The sequence below is a fragment of the Zophobas morio genome, unplaced genomic scaffold (assembly GCF_036711695.1).
Source record: "Zophobas morio isolate AGI-343-1 ecotype UQ-CSIRO unplaced genomic scaffold, CSIRO_AGI_Zmor_V1 ptg000304l, whole genome shotgun sequence".
NCBI classification, from domain to species: domain Eukaryota; kingdom Metazoa; phylum Arthropoda; class Insecta; order Coleoptera; family Tenebrionidae; genus Zophobas; species Zophobas morio.
The window spans coordinates 135,815-152,145 of record NW_026972408.1 but is presented as its reverse complement, the minus strand read 5'-3'; the positions used below and the strand labels follow the sequence as shown (position 1 = coordinate 152,145).

The following is a 16,331-nucleotide window of genomic DNA, read 5'->3' as shown; positions in this document are numbered from 1 at the left end:
TTCCTCAATGCCACTTATTGATAAATATTTAGATAACCACCAATCATTGCGTCTTGTTAAGCTTAGTAAATTGAAATTGTTTTTAGTACTGCATTGTAAGCCACAAGAGTCAAAGCCCGAAGACCTCTTACATGGAAGCTAGGTGGTTTAACTTAACCCTGTTGCTTATAGCTTATTTTTGATTATTTTATTATTTAAACTGTGTTTAGTACATAGCGGTCCTTGGTTAGATAAGCTGTTAAACTACTAATTTATAGACATAGATAGCTCATTCTTATATTTTTGACAATTACTAACAGGCCTTAATAAACAAATTAATCAAAGCATTCTTTTCAACATTAGCTTTTTACCGGTTTGCAAACAAATTAAAACGTAGACCTTGTTAAAAGAAATTTAAAATGTCATGCTGTTGCTGATTTATACGTGAACGGTGGACTTCACCGTCCAAAAATATTTGGCACATTTTCATTTTCTATAATTTAATAACAATTTAAAATGATTCGAAAAATAAAAATGACCAGATTGAATAATAAGTCCTTTTTAGAACTTTCAAGTTTATTATCGAAGAGGAGTGGTAATAACTTAAATGAGCTTTGCTAGAGACACAGAAGATAATTATCACCCGGTACATTGACTTTGTACGATATCTTTATAAAATCCTGTATATAAAAAGTGGGCGTCCGCTAATTGTTGTATTGGGAAAGCTAACCTTGAAAGGCAATAAAAAAAGATGGCAGGAAGTATTTTAGGGTGACGCAACCAACTTACTTTTGAGAAAGAAATAGAATTAAAATTTTAAACTGGAGGAAAAACTCTCTATAAAGCTGAAGAGCTGACAAACATGCGTAGTTGCAAAAATAATCTGCGTTTTTTAAACGTGTTACTGCAGTTTGTTAAACGCGAAAGGGTCTTCTTTTAATCATGGCCCTCCCACAGTGCTAATAATTTAAATTACACTTAAAAAATGTTATTGAGTTTAATTAATAATTTAGCTAGCTTTGAAATTGCAATAAAACTAGTAAAATTAATTGTTTTATAAACAAATGATTCACGACGTATTTAAAAATCAAGTAAAGAACTCCAAGTTTTAAAGTAATATTAAAAACCTTAATTTTACAAATCAATTCCAACTAAAAAAATGTTTACAAAACGATATTCATAAAAATTCTTAACCTCTAAGCTATTAAATAAATAATTCAGCTTTCTACATTTTAATTACCTGGTAGAGCTTCTATTTTAATAAAGTAAAATATCATTAAGAAAATTTGTAAGTATCATTCAATATATGGTTTCCTAACTGCTAATTAATATAATCATATAATACTGTTAAAAGCCAAAAGTAATAATATTTCGAATGCTAACTTTTATATTAACTTACTGTTGCCTGATTAATATACTATACTGTTATACTAAATAAACTTTGAATTCAAAAAGTTTAATTTAGCGAAAATATTTGTTATTTAACTATAATTTTTTAGATCAATACACGTAACATATTAATGAGCGACATAGTAGTAGGTGAAAATACTCAAATATTTTTTAAAAATTAACTTTATGTTTTTTTGATCATTTGTAAACTTTGATAAATATACGCCAGAAAAATTTAATAACTTATTTCGTAGGTAAATTATTACATAATTTACTGATGGCTTTGATAGCATGCCAAATTTGGGCAATGAATTTTTTTTATAACTTGGAAAGCACTTAAGCAGAATATCTTGTACCTCGTGATCTTATAAGCATACGACAAAGTAGTAAATAGAGAAAGAGTTAAAGACATGGTGTTTGTATGAAATTTCGTTTTTAACACGTAGAAACAAGCATTTCGTTAAAGAAGTTACGTTACAAGTAAGAAGCACTACCTTTTTAAGTATAAAACTAAAGTGTTTTTTGGCTAATTGGAGTATTGTAAATCAGGTAAATAAAATTAAAAATACTAGCGAGGGCACTATTTTTTTCTTTTATATAAAAACACAGTGATAACTATTAAATTTAATAAGCTAACATATAGCTAGAGCATCTACAAAGACTTAACCTCGACTCATGACAATACTAACCTTTTTCTTAAACCTTTTTAAAATGTTTTATTACATATCTTTCATCTCTGTCTAAAACATAAGTCTTGTGTTAAAAAATAAAAGATAATTTATAAGATAGCGTAATGTGACTAACTATTTTTTATATAGCATTATCTGTTGCTTAACAAACGCTTTTATTTTTTATATGCTTTATTGGGTTGTAATTTATTTACTAATAGGTGTATAAATACTGAATCAAATTACTATATTATTATATTAATACAAAATAACTAGCAAAGCACATTATCCGCTTACAACTCATAGAAATCGCTTTCGGTCTTTATATTCTATCTTCTAGAATATAAATTAGTTTCATAACACTCAAATATTTATATAAAGACGCTAAAGGTTGTACTTAAATATTGTTGGAGAAAGGTTGTAGCGCTCTACAAAGATAATTAGAAAAAATATTAATAAAATTTCATAATACCAAGACTTTAAAAAATTTTAGTGACATCAAAATAAGAGCTTGTAAAAAAGAGGGGAGAAGATAGGGCTTGTAGACAAGGGTGACAAATACAAAGCTATACAGCTTTTAGGCTGAAGAGAGCTCTAATAGGAAATACAAATTTGACTAAATATTTAAATTTTATTAAACGAAAACTTAAAACTTAATAGGTAGAAAAGAAACTTTTGATTTAAAGAAGTTAACAGAAGCCTGTCCTTTTCGCTGTATTAGCGTGATTATTGGAATATGTTAATTATTAAAGCACTGTGTAAGAATTATGTTTATTTAACGAATTAAAGTGAAGTTATCAGGTTGGAGGTTAAAATTATGTAAGTAATGTTGCATCATTTTTGGGGGAGTGCTTTGCAATGTTGCGTTATTTACAAAGCTGTGGAAAATATTAAGATCATTTATAAAAGAAAAGTGAAGACAAGACTGAAAAGCATTTAACCCTAGCCACAACCGACTCTAGTTTATTCGGGCTGCTAAGGACATGTCCTTGTCAGTCACTTGGCTCCTTTGTTTACTTAGTTCATTTTTTTGTAATGACTCACCCCAAGTTGTAATTTTGCTTTACCTACAATTATAGTCTGTTTAAATTTCGTACGTTTAGGTGCTGCCTAGTACCTCAAACAAGGTTCCTAGTGGTATATGTGATATAGTAAGCTCTGAGTCCGGTTATTTTTTTTTTGAAAACGATAAGAAATACTTCTACTGGTTTTTTGAAAGCCGTAACGATCCACATAACGACCCAGGCATTGTTTTTATACTTGTAGTACAAGCTATACATTTCGCTATGGAGCCTACTTTCCTTGCTCAGTTGTGCTATGGTTAAATGGAGGCCCTGGTTGTAGCTCTGAAATAGGCTTGTTTTATGGAAATGGGCCATGCAAGTTGGAAGCAAATAACAAGACTACCAAAGTTAATCCATTCTCTTGGAATAACAGAGCTTCCGTTATATATCTCGATCAACCTACTGGAGTCGGCTTTTCTAAAGGTTCAAAAGTTATAATTTGTAAGTATTAAGCGTTAACATAGAACTTTAATAACAGGTAGCGTCGATGAGCGATCTGCCCTTGAAATTAAAAGCCAGATTTTATTATTTATAAAGGAATTTTATGAACGAAAACCTCATCTTTTGAAGAATAAATTTTTTGTCGCTGGAGAAAGTTACGCTGGCCACACCCTCCCTAATATTGCGAGGGCTATTCTTGATAATAATGCAATTCAGAATACAAAGATTAATTTAAAAGGCATAGAAAACTTGTATTTACTAATAAGTTGGGGTAATTTTTTAACTAGGAATCGCTATTGGCAACGGATTACTAGATCCCTTCTTCCAGTACAAAAATTATTGTGAATACGCATTAAATAACCATTATCGGTGACCCCTAATAAACTTCCTTGTTAACGTTTTTATTTTGTTTACTATCTTTTCTATTATGTATTGAGGTCACTTATTTCAAGAGAAGAGTATGTACGGGTCCTGTATAAGACCTGGCTAGAATGCCTTTATAATTTGTATAGTTGCGCAAGCGATCGTAAGAATGAAACTTTGTGTAATTATTTTTACATTTTTAACATAAAAAAAACTATTTTCCCTTGATTTATTAACGAATTGTTAAAAAAAGGTCTTTCAGCTTTTTTTAGTTGCGAGGCATTGGTTACTGACTGCTCTCCCGAGATAAAGAAAGGTTTTATTTTAATTCTTCTGTTTCAAAGATTAAGAATAGGATTTTTTTTTCCTTTTCATTTCCAGTTTTTATAATTTTGCTTTTTCTTAAAAGTTAATCAATTATTTTTACGTTAAGCTTTTATTTAATAGAGGTGTTGTTGTTTTTCTTTTGTATATATAGAATTTTTACTAAAAATAGTAACTTCTTGCCAGTGGTATTAATGTTGAAGTAAAGAAAACTCTTTTATATTACCTAATCATTAGTTTATTGTGGATTCGCGACATACTTTTATTGAAACGTGCACCTTTTTGTATAAAGTTTTGGTGGGTTAGACAACCCCTTTCCTCCATTCATTTTATAAGCACCCGTCTTATTTATTTAATAACTATTTACGTAATTTTTTATAAAGCATTTATATTTAATTTCATGGTGCCCTATGAGAGGCCTAACTTCAAGTACTAGAGATTATGTAGATATTATATTATTAATTATTTTATTTTTTGAAATCTTGCGATAATATCGTTCGCCTTGACTTATAGATTGCCTATTATGTATTTTTGAAAATAACTTTTAATTTGCAGAAAACACAAGCGTGTATAATATAAAAAAAAAGTGCAACACTCCTCCTTTGTGCTACGACTTTTCCGGTGTAGAAGTTTTTCTTGGTCAGCCTTCAGTGAGAAAAGCTTTAGGAGTGGACGACGATACGACCTGGAATTTATGTAATAAACGAGTTTATTCCAACTTTCTGGTGGAGTTAACTCGGAACTACGCTAGCGTTGTTGAGGTGGTGACGCTTTATCTTATATAGCTTTTTTTTGGCGTATTTAGTTTTTAAATTTTTTAATGATTAAAAACCAACCTTTTTAGTTATACTCGTTGTGAAATTATATATTCATTTATATATATTTTTTTTTTGACGCTTATAAAATTCATCTTTTGTTCTTTCTATATTAAAAATTTTATTTTAATAACTTTTAGAGTATACTTGAAGATAACGTTCTTGTGTTAAACTATGCCGGTGACTTAGATTATATTTGCAACTGGATGGGTAAAATTTTTATTATATTATTTGCGGTAATAAATTTGGTTATTTTGTTTTTTATTTACTCTGAGTTTTTTTAATTTACTGTTATGCTTTAGGAAATAAAGAATGGGCCGAGAATCTTAATTGGCGCTACGCAGCTCACTATAGCTCTTCTCCTCTTAAGCCTTGGAGTGGAGATGGAGGAACCGTGAAGGGGGAAATTAAAAGAGCAGAAAATCTAATCTTTTTAAGAATTTTTAATTCCGGCCATATGGTTTTTTTATATAACACTATACACCTTATAGTTAGTAGTACGACGCTTTCAAACTTCCGTAGGTCCCGATGGATCAGCCAGAAGTTGCTTTATTAATGTTTAATCAATTTATGGAAAACACTTTAAACTATGACTAATTATAATAAAGCTTTTTAATACTTATTTATTTTACCATTTTAAAAGTTGAGAGTAATATTAAACTCTTTTTCGCGGCGTTATTAGAATTTTCTTCATCGTTGATTCTATTTTTAATTTTTACTACGCATTTGTATAAAGTACAGAAGCCACAAAGCGTTTAAAGCTAGTTTATTAATTAATAAAAATTCATGTAAGTTAAGTTGAAAACTTAAGCTTGCCAAGCACCACCCATTGAAATTATTTTACTGTTACTAAATATAAGTTTTTATGGAGGTCTATATTATTAGAGCAGTATCGACTAGCACATAACGTTAAAATAAAAATTAAAGCATCTAGTAGAAGAGAATCTTTTTAGAAATAGTTGTTCAGTAGATAAGATTTTAATTTTTTCTTAAAAGTTAAAATAATTCTGTAATGCTTCAAAAGGGTAGAGCTTACAAAACTATATATATATGAAATTGTGAAATTTTATAGCGTTGTTATAAGTGTTAAACATGGTCTCCTAGTGCTTATATATATTTGTAAGAACTTGGAGAGAAAATCACCAACTTTATTAAATTTGTTTTACCTTTCAATACTTTTATGAGGGGCTGCAAAGAAACTTTGCTAAACAGCGGTAAAGCAAAGAGCGCCGTATGAAGAGATACGTGTATAGTATTAAACACATATAACTATAAAATAGTATTTATGAAGTATTGTGAAGTAAAGTGGTTCTAATATTTTTTCAGTAGAGGTTATCAAAAATGTTGGAAATTGTTCTGGATTGGAAGTCATATAAAAAGAACTCTTAAAAATTGTCTCTCAAATTTCCAGTCTATGCAACCTCAAAGCTGCGATTATAAGTTTCAAGTTATTTATTAAGTACAAATTACTTCCGTAACTAAAGTTTACTTTTTACATTGTAGTTTACCAAAGATGTTTTCTAATTTTTCGTATTTTAGTAAAAAAAAAAAAATGGCTACATTTTATAAAGGAAGAACTTTCACTTTAATATTTTGAAGGAGTCTTTGTAGTCACTATGAAATTAGTCGAGGTGCTCTACAATTTTTATGGAAGTTTTTTTTAAAGCGCTTATAGAAGTTCTAACTTAAGAAAAATTGAACTAAGAATTGTTTGAAAGCACCAAGATACGCCTTAAGTTTGTGCTTTTAATATTAAAATAAATTGAAGTACCATATTACAAACATTTATTTCACTAATATTCACTAAGATAAAGCAGCTTTAAAAAGTTTAGACCGTCATTCTTCATACCACTACAGTTTTTTATTTGTTAAACGACCTAACAATTACATGGTATTACGTCAGATCTACTAAAGTTTCCTTCCTCCACTCAGCTATCTTATTACACCTAAATTTTAGTAATATAGCAACCTACTACAGACCTTTTTTCTTTAAGGATCTTTTTCTCTTATTCTTAATAGCACGAGTTAGATGAAAGATGCTTAATGCCAATAGAATGACTGTCAACTTGGTCTTTGATACTTTGGTACTCAGCTATATCATTCATTCTTTTGTTAAAACGTATGCTTAACTTACTCTGGAAGCAACTTAATTCAATTACTACTGCACTGGTCTAGGTAAACTTTACCATACAAAATATTATAGTCTTGAAAATTAGCTACTAACAAGTTTAAACTTATTCTAACAACTTAACCCGATAAATCAGATTAATTTATTAATTAAATTATTTTAACGAAATATTATTTAATAACTTTTTTTAGGGAGGAAAACGTAAATAAGTTGTAATAAATTTAATTTAACTCCCTTCTGGAGCACCAGCAGGTGTTAGTTTGTTAACTCCCAATTTTTTAAGTATTATTTTTAATTTTTCCAAGGGGAGCTTTTGTAGCCGCTATAATAAAAGTGGGTAACAATTAAGAACTTACGCTTATTTCGTAGTTTATTCAGAAAAAATTGTCTGCAGTGCCCTTAATCTTTTATAAAATATATTTATAAACAATTTTTTTCCTACTTGAAGCCGGGAGTAGCGAATATATTATCGTATAAAATTATTATTTAACTTTTACCAATATAATAGTTACTTTATTAGCTCGCGTAATTACAACGTCCTCCCCCCACGTAGTATTTTCGTTCCGCTAATTATCTTGCTATTTTTCCCCTTCATCTACATACAGTAACTTCGCTTACTGAACTATGGTTTCACTACGCCTATTTTCGTAATTACCACTGAGTAGACTACTGTCAACTTATCAAAGTTTGTTGAAATTATTTTTTCTAATATGGGATATACGTTTACTTTTCGTTAAATTACACATGAAGGCGTCTAATTTCAACTTATAATTGCCAAAGTAAACTAGGGAGAGAATGCCTATGCAACTTTATGTCAGATTGATTGTGCCCCTCTGAAGTTAGATCATATACAAAATCCACGTAGGCCTAAACTAGCTAAAATTATATTGCTTTATAATATAATGTTATATAAATTCTAATCATGGCCTAAATTCACCGAGTTATTTTTTGGCAGCCTCAAAAACGCCAAGTATCAAGTCACACATAAGTCGTACGTCGTAATGCAGCAATTTTGGGTTAATCTATAAAACAATATACACATTCACACCCTTTTGACTACTGACTCCCCCGCCTAACCGTATCTTAAACAGTTAGCAGTTTTGCTACTTTCAACCCTACAGGCCTAAAACAAGGTCTCTGAATTGTTTTTTAGACGACCAAGAGATACCCCCCTCCGGTCCTCTTGATAAAAAGAGCCTCTCATAAAATAACTGAACAAAAATTTGTTTTTTTATTTGATCTGATACGCAGATTTAAGATGATCTATAGATACTTTAATTCTTTGGGGCTAAAATTCATAGTGAGGATAAAACGCATTAGATTCATAAACGTATCTAATTTAGCTGCGTAATTTTAGTAAATCATACCTTCAATATATAAATTCCTGTTCTTCCTAGCCTTTTTAAGATTACGTTATTTACTTGAGAAGCAGATGCTTTTTTAAAGGGGCTGTAAACGTTATCACTTTCTTTTATACTAAAATTTCGGATAGCAGTCAGTTTTACATTTTCTTTACTAGGTTACTTTAAAGTTTTCAACACTGCAGATGTGTATGTCGCCCTCTTTTAAATGTTAGTTCAGCCTCTCCTATCTCGTAGATCTTACGGTTAATCTATAGCTCTGAATAAGGGTAATAGTAGTAGAAGGATAACAGTTTATCATACTGTCCCATACTCTTTTAAATATGAAAGCTACCTTTGGAGTACGCTCTACAGACATATATATGGGCCGCAAATAAATTCCTAAATCTACCACTCATATATGGTAACTTTAATGGCCCCTCGTGAACGTTTATGGTCCAAAGATGCTTGTAAGCTTTCCCCTGTGATTATAATAATCACAAGAGTTTATCTGAGACCATGGTTTTCTAATGTAAAAACCTTTGGAGAAGGTTAATGACGTTTGCGACAACTTAAAGTACAAAGTACAAAAATGTAACCTTATTCTGGTGGTAGCGAATTCTTTGGGGGCCCGTTAGAAACTACGATTGCCTTCATACTTAACAGTTTCGCAGATGCCAGCATAATTTTTCTTCTTTCTTTTTTTAATTTAACCGTTAAAATAATGATCTTTTCAAGTTACGCAGTTCAACTATTATTTCGTTAAAAATTTTATAAATCTTATCCTTTAATGATACGAACTCGTAAACGTTTTCAAATAAAACTTTTATATAACAATGAACAAGAGTTTGTTTTTGTTTTATTACTTATAAAAACTGTAAATTTCTCCCTTATATTTGTATAATATATATATATTAGTCTTAAATGTTACCAGCCGAAACATTTTATGAAAAGACGTTGGCGTTAAATATATATTTGTAGAGACTTCTCTTCAGTTACGAGCTTAATATTATAACTTTCGGCTATAAGTTAGTAGGAATATTGCGCCAAATAACTGAATCTAATTTTTTAATTTTGTATGTATACGAACATCTAATTTTATTAAAAAATATTATAAATTTAAATATGTGCAATATAAATTAAAGAAAAAGTTAGTCTATACTTTTATATTAGAGTTTTTTTATGAGCCATCATGGCTTAAGAGATTTTAAAAAGATGATTGTTGACTAAAATTATATTATACTATTTATTGGCATGCGCCGACTGTTGATTAGTGCAATCTTCTGTCGGGGGCGAGGGACTGGTCTTCCTCGGAGCCACTCCCTCATGACATCTAGTATATGTTCGTAATTTTTTTTTTACCGCAATGGGGGTTAAAACCCTTTTAGCTGCTTATAGGTCATCTGACTCTTCGCAGTAGAGTTAGCTCTCTAAGTGGCAACCCCATTTTAAGCCTCGAGAAACCCTCCAAGCAAGCCATGGCATATTTATGTAAGCACGTGCTAAGTTTTTAGTGTAATGACCCCATACTACTAGCATTAATTAAAAGCCTATTTAGTTTCTCATAATGGATACTTGTTGTCTTTTTTAAATATACAATTATTAAAAGTTTGAACTATGGGAGTATTAAAGCATATATACATATAATTTATAACTAATAAAGGTATACGCATTTGCGTTCGTTACGGTGTGCCATTTTTGTATAAGGCATAATTATATAAGGATAATATGAAGAAAGCTTGCAGTCAGATATAAATTACCTGAAATTATAAAGTTACTTCGTCTGCTGGTAGGGGTTAAATTCAAGTTTAATCTAGATTTTGATTTCTATAACTTTTAAACATTTCTAGATAAAAAAAGTCTAAAAAACAATTTTTTACGCGGATATCCTGCAAGTGTACTTTCAATTATTAAAATAGTAACTAACAAAGCTAAAATTGTAATTTTGTAAAACAGTTTTTTCTTGTTCAAGCAAAGATATTTAGTTATACAATTAGAAAACGTGGAGCGCATCTTTATTTAAGGGTAGCCAATCCACACCAGTCATATCAAAGAGAATTTGGTTTTATACGGGAGGTCAAAATATAAAAATACGGAAACACCAGCCTTATTGTACATGACACGCAAAGTGAGCGGGTTTGTGGGGAAAATGTCTTACTATTGCAGCTATTTTTATTGTGCAGTGTGTTAGTCTATGTTTATTAGTAATTTTTTCCTATTTATTCGCCATCTACTTTCTAAATTATGAAATTTTAAATTAGGTGACTGAAAAGTACGATAAAAATAAAATGACGTGCCCAATCCGGTTAGAGCCCGCTACAAGTCTAAATTAATCGAAGAGAGCGTTACTATAAAGTTTATATAACCCTTTTTAAAACCCGATGAATCACTTCCTTTAAACTAAATTAATATTTCGGACGTTATTTAATAAAATTTTTTTTATTACCCTCGCCACTCAAACAATACGCTCCTGTTTATTCCTGACTTTTGGCAAACTCAACCGCTTGTTTAAAAAAACGAATAGCGTTTTACCTTGTTAAACTTCCAAAATATATAATTCTGAAGGGCCTTTATAAATATGAAAGACGTCTGTAGTCTCATATTTATTTGTAAGAGATATAGCTTTATTTGTAATAACGCTTTATCACCATCTTCTTCCACTAGCCCGTTGGCAATTGCTATAATTAAGGTCATAAATCGGGTTAGCAAACCTAAACGTTCTTTAAAACTCATTAGGGTTTTGTTAAGGGCTTTTATTACTAAAAAGATAATATTAAATTTGTTATAATAAGTGATTTCTACTTAACTATTTAACTAAACTCTTACACTTTAATTAACTCTCAGAGCGGCGCTACAAACATAACCAAAATACCGGTGCCGTCAAAACAAAAAGGTTTAATAAAATTTTACAAAGGCCTTTTCGCGCAGATTTCCGTCTTTTTTAAACTGGATAAGCTTTTTCGAAATCAACGTTTTCTAAAATAAGTGGCTAAAAATTCTGTAAATCCATAGTATAGAGGACAAGCTGGGCTAAGAAAACAATCTTCAGCGACAAGATTATATCTTAAACTTAAGTCCTTCTTGTGACATTCTCTTAGCAAAAAGGAATTACGCAGTACTATTAATTAAGGTTCAAAAACACATATGCACTGCAGGACAGATCTTCGGCTTGTTATATTAATTATATATTTTTTATTACACAATCATTCAGTATTACCTTAAAAATTATTTTTCACAAATACCATCCCTCCATCCCCTACAACGATCTTCAATTGCAACTCCTTTTAACACTTTATCAACGTGTTCCCCGCAACCCACCCAAGTGGCCTTTCCACAGTCAAGGCATTTAACTTGTTTGCACATCTGATAAAGAGTTTATAACTATTTAGTCACTAAATTAAAATTTTGTAATAACGTAACTTTAACGGTTCTCCTACTTGCGTAACTTAAATAAATATTAGTTTGTAAGAAAACTATTTTAAAAGAAAGAGTAATAAATATAAATCTTGAAAGTTGTTAACTTTCTGAAAAATAACTGCTTTCATCCGCTAACCACTATTTAAAGAAAATTTTTACTAAGACATACTAGTTACAACAAGTATGTCTATAAATAAAAAGTGGTTAAAACATATTAGGACATATATTACATAATTTTAACAGTTTCGGAGGTTTTATAAAAAATTATATAAGATGGTTTTACGTAACAAACAAAATGACACAAAGCAACCATATATTAAGCGACCTTCACCACCTCAGACTCACCAGCAGCTTTGGAGCTATTGCATGGTTTAAAAATTATAGCGAATTTAAGTAATTACTACCTTACCAATAAATGCTACGATCAAGCATGCACAACCAGCTTTGTTTAATTTGGTCGAATTATAGTTTAAAAAAAAAGTTTGATAAGACTATTAAAAAGTAGGTTTTACGTATGAACATTTCTTTCCAATTTTTTTTTGAATGGCAGATTTGTATATATAAAGTGTAAATTTAAAAAAATAACAGTTCCCTGTTATAAATTTATAAAAAAAGTTTATAACAGTCATTAGAAAGCAAAAAAGAGAGAAAGTCCTTTAACAGATATAGGTATAAAGCAGGATATTAATGCTAACGAACTCAAAAGCGTTCGGCCAGCGGAACTAAGTTTTCACTTGTTTTTTTATCGTTAAAAACTTAAATTTAAACGCTGTTTAGGTGGGTTTTTCATGCTGTTTCCATCTTTTCTTTTACTTTTTCTTGTTTACTTTCATGTGAAAAAGTTGTTTGTCTGGTGCTAGTCTTTTAGAGGTTATCGTTGACACAAACAACTAAGCAACCTTAATAGCTTCATTAAGCATCATTGGAAAAGGAAGCTCAACAAGAAGTAAGAAACTAAAAATATTTGGCAAATCCGCTATCCACCATCTTATCTCATTAATTACTCTTGCTATAGCAATGAGTCCGTAATTCAAATTATAAATACATAATTCAAATTATAAATACATAACTTAGTATTTTTATTTAATTTTTTTTACTGATTTAAAGGAATATTCGATTACAAAGGAGCACAAAGGTCATCGGTCTGTTGAGTACATAAGGATATTAAGTTTTATACAGGCAACGCAAAATTTCTTATTTTGTAAAAAAACGGCATCCAAACATAAATTACATTGTTATTCTGAACATTTTCAGATGGGTATTTTGCTTCTCGTAATGAATAATAATATGTAATTGAATGCTTATTTTAAAAAAAAGGTGACAACAAAAAATCCTTTTATTTATATGTCTGCTCAGTGAGGTACGAGTGAATTTCTTTTTTTTTTATCAGCTAGGAACAAAGTCAACTATGAAGCAGGTGGTAATCTTTTAAGTCCGATCGTTGAAAGGGGCTCAGTTCACTTAAGTATTTTTATTGAAAACCCGTTATTAAAATTTATATAAATTAAGTATATTTAAATTTTTATGCACATTATATTTGTTTAAAAAAAAAGTAACTTTATATACAAAGTTTAAATATTAAGAAGGTGACAGTAATGAAGTGAGAAGGCAACCCTGTGCAAGGCTGCACAAGGGCTTGTTTGCACTTGGGTCCATTCGCGAACTGGGCGTTTTACGAATTAGCTATGTCCTCTAAGAAAAGTTTTTTAATTAGATTAGTTAACTTTTAAAACTAAAAGGAGAATTAACTTATTTTAATAAAAAAGAATTATAAGTATGAATAGAGACGTTATAAACTTAACTCGTCTAGCAAATAGTTTATCGAAGCTAGCCTCTACTGAAAAACCTGTTTATTCTACAAATTTAAAACTCGAAAAAGTATACATAGAAACCTGTCTTTTTTTACTTTAAAGAAAACTCAATATAATGACTTTCTTGTTAGTTATCGTTATTGTGGGGAATTAATTATGTAACTACTCTTAGTATTTGGAATCTTACTACTTACTGTTAGATTCCCTAAGAAACCGCGCGTAAGTCTTTCCATTTCATTTTACTTTTAATTAACTTTTGCATCACAATTCTAAGCCCTTCAGCCGTTGACTTTGCGGAGTTTCATCGTAAAGCTTTGCATTTCGAAAAGATTTTAGAAACTAATAAAGCTAAGGTTGTTAGCTTAGTATTATAGTTAACCTTTTGAACTAGTTTAAAATTTATATAATTTTATGATATCAACCTTATAAAAATTAGATGATAAATTTTTTTTTTAAAAAGAATAAACCAATTGAAGCTTAAGTAGTTATATTTTACTAAGTTAATTTTGTACTCATTTCAAATATAGAATTTTAATTATTTTTTTAAAACCTTTTTAACTTGCCAAAAATAAATTAAATAATATTTTGTAGACTTTTCTTAATGTGAACTTTATAGCAGGATCTTCTATCGAAAGATCTTTTGTATAATAAAAAAAATGCTTTTGATCTTTTAATTGTTCGCACTGCTAATCCTTCTGGTATATACATAGTAAAACTATTACTTTAAATAATAGAAAATAACTTTCATTATAATTTTTACTTTTAAGTGAATTATAATATTAGTTTGTATAGAAAAAAAAATAATTATGCAAAATAAAACAATTTTTAATTTTGGCATTATATTTTTTTAAATAGAAACGCCGGAGGAAGTGCAAGTACGTCAGCGTAGTAAAAATGATCTTTTTATAGAATCAAAGAAACTTCTTCTCAAAAAAGTAATTTTTTGGAATTATTTTTAATCAAACAATTTATTAATTTAAATTTTTTGTTTATTTTATTCTTAAATACTTCAAATATTTTTATTTTTATTTAAAAGTTTTCTTTTATTTTTATTAATAATAAAACTTTTTTCATATTTTTATTAAAAATAAGTATTAATTTTACAGATAATATTTTTTTTTAATATTTTTTATTATTATTTATTATTTTTAGTACTATTTATAGTATTTTAAGGATATTTTTATAAACATTTATATAAGTGATTTCTGTTTTAATTAAAAATTAAAATTTAGTTAGTTTTTTAATATAATTTATTTTTTAAAAATAATTTATTAGAATTAAACAATTATATTATTTAGAATACAAAAGTTTTATTTTGATAATTTTTTAAAAATTATATTTATAATAATAAAATTTAATAATGCAATCTTTTTATAAATGTTTTTTTACTTTTAACAATTAAATTTTTTACTTATTTTTATATTTTTAAAAACTTTATTAAACCAAATTCAAAAATTTTATAAATATTTTTTATATTTCACTATTTATTAAAAAATTGTTTTTATCGACCTTGAAAGTTAAACAATATTTTATAAATTATTTCTGGTTTTCATATTTTTATATATTTTTTAAATTAAAAAAATTATAATTTTTTTTTTTTAAAAAAAGAGTAAAAATTATAAAAACTTTACTATTAATAGCCAAATGAAACGGAGAGTTTTGATAATACTCACAAAGAAACTTTTGAAAAACAAATGGAAAGAGAAAGAAGTGAACAAGAAATGATTGCTCGTGAAATGCTGGAAATGACTGGATTAGTAAAACTTCTATTATATTTATATAATGTTTATAATATTTTTTTTTTACTTTTCTATATGCTTTTTTATATATATAAAAATTTATATTTTTATTAAATTTCTTTACATCTTTTTCAAACTTGTTTAATATAATACTTTTTATATATTTATTTTTATTATAATTATAAGAATAACATAATTTTTATTATCTTTTATGTTTACTAATAAAATATTAATAAATATATTTTTTTAATTTTTCTTATATATTTAATATATAAAGTTTTACTTTAATGTTATTAAAAATAATACGAATTTTATATTATTTATTATAAACTTTTTTTAAAAAAAAAATTTTATATAAAAAATTATATATAAAAGTTGTTAGTAATAATAAAAATATTAAAAAAATAAAATATAAAAAATATTCTGTTACGTTTTTACTAAGTATATTTTTTTATTATTATTAAACTTTTTTATTATTATATATAAATATTAATAGTTTATATTATTACAAAATATTTATTAACTGTTATTTATTTTATTACATACAATAAAATATTTTCATATGTATAAAAGCTTTTTAATTTTTATTGTATATAATAATTTTTATATAAACATTTTCTTTTTGATATATCTTTTTTATTAATATAATGAAAATTTATTCTTCTTTTTCTTTATAATAAAGATAAAAATTATACTATTTTTATTTTTCTATTACCTTTATAATAAAATATAATTTTTAACTAAAAGTTCAAGCAACAAGCAGAGAATACTCAAAGCATATTAAAAAGTGATACGCAGGTTTTGCCTTATTATTTTTTATTAAATATTTTGAATATTTACTTGTAATGAATAT

The 16,331-nt window shown here is 27.8% G+C and overlaps 1 long non-coding RNA gene across 1 annotated transcript; it reads left to right on the top strand.

The window, feature by feature from the left end:
- Positions 1-13,959: 13,959 nt before the first annotated feature.
- LOC135119740 (uncharacterized) lies at positions 13,960-14,668 on the top strand. The gene is made up of 3 exons (XR_010278356.1): positions 13,960-14,092; positions 14,359-14,437; positions 14,595-14,668. It is a non-coding gene; the product is annotated as an uncharacterized LOC135119740 (long non-coding RNA).
- The last annotated feature ends 1,663 nt before the right edge of the window (positions 14,669-16,331 follow it).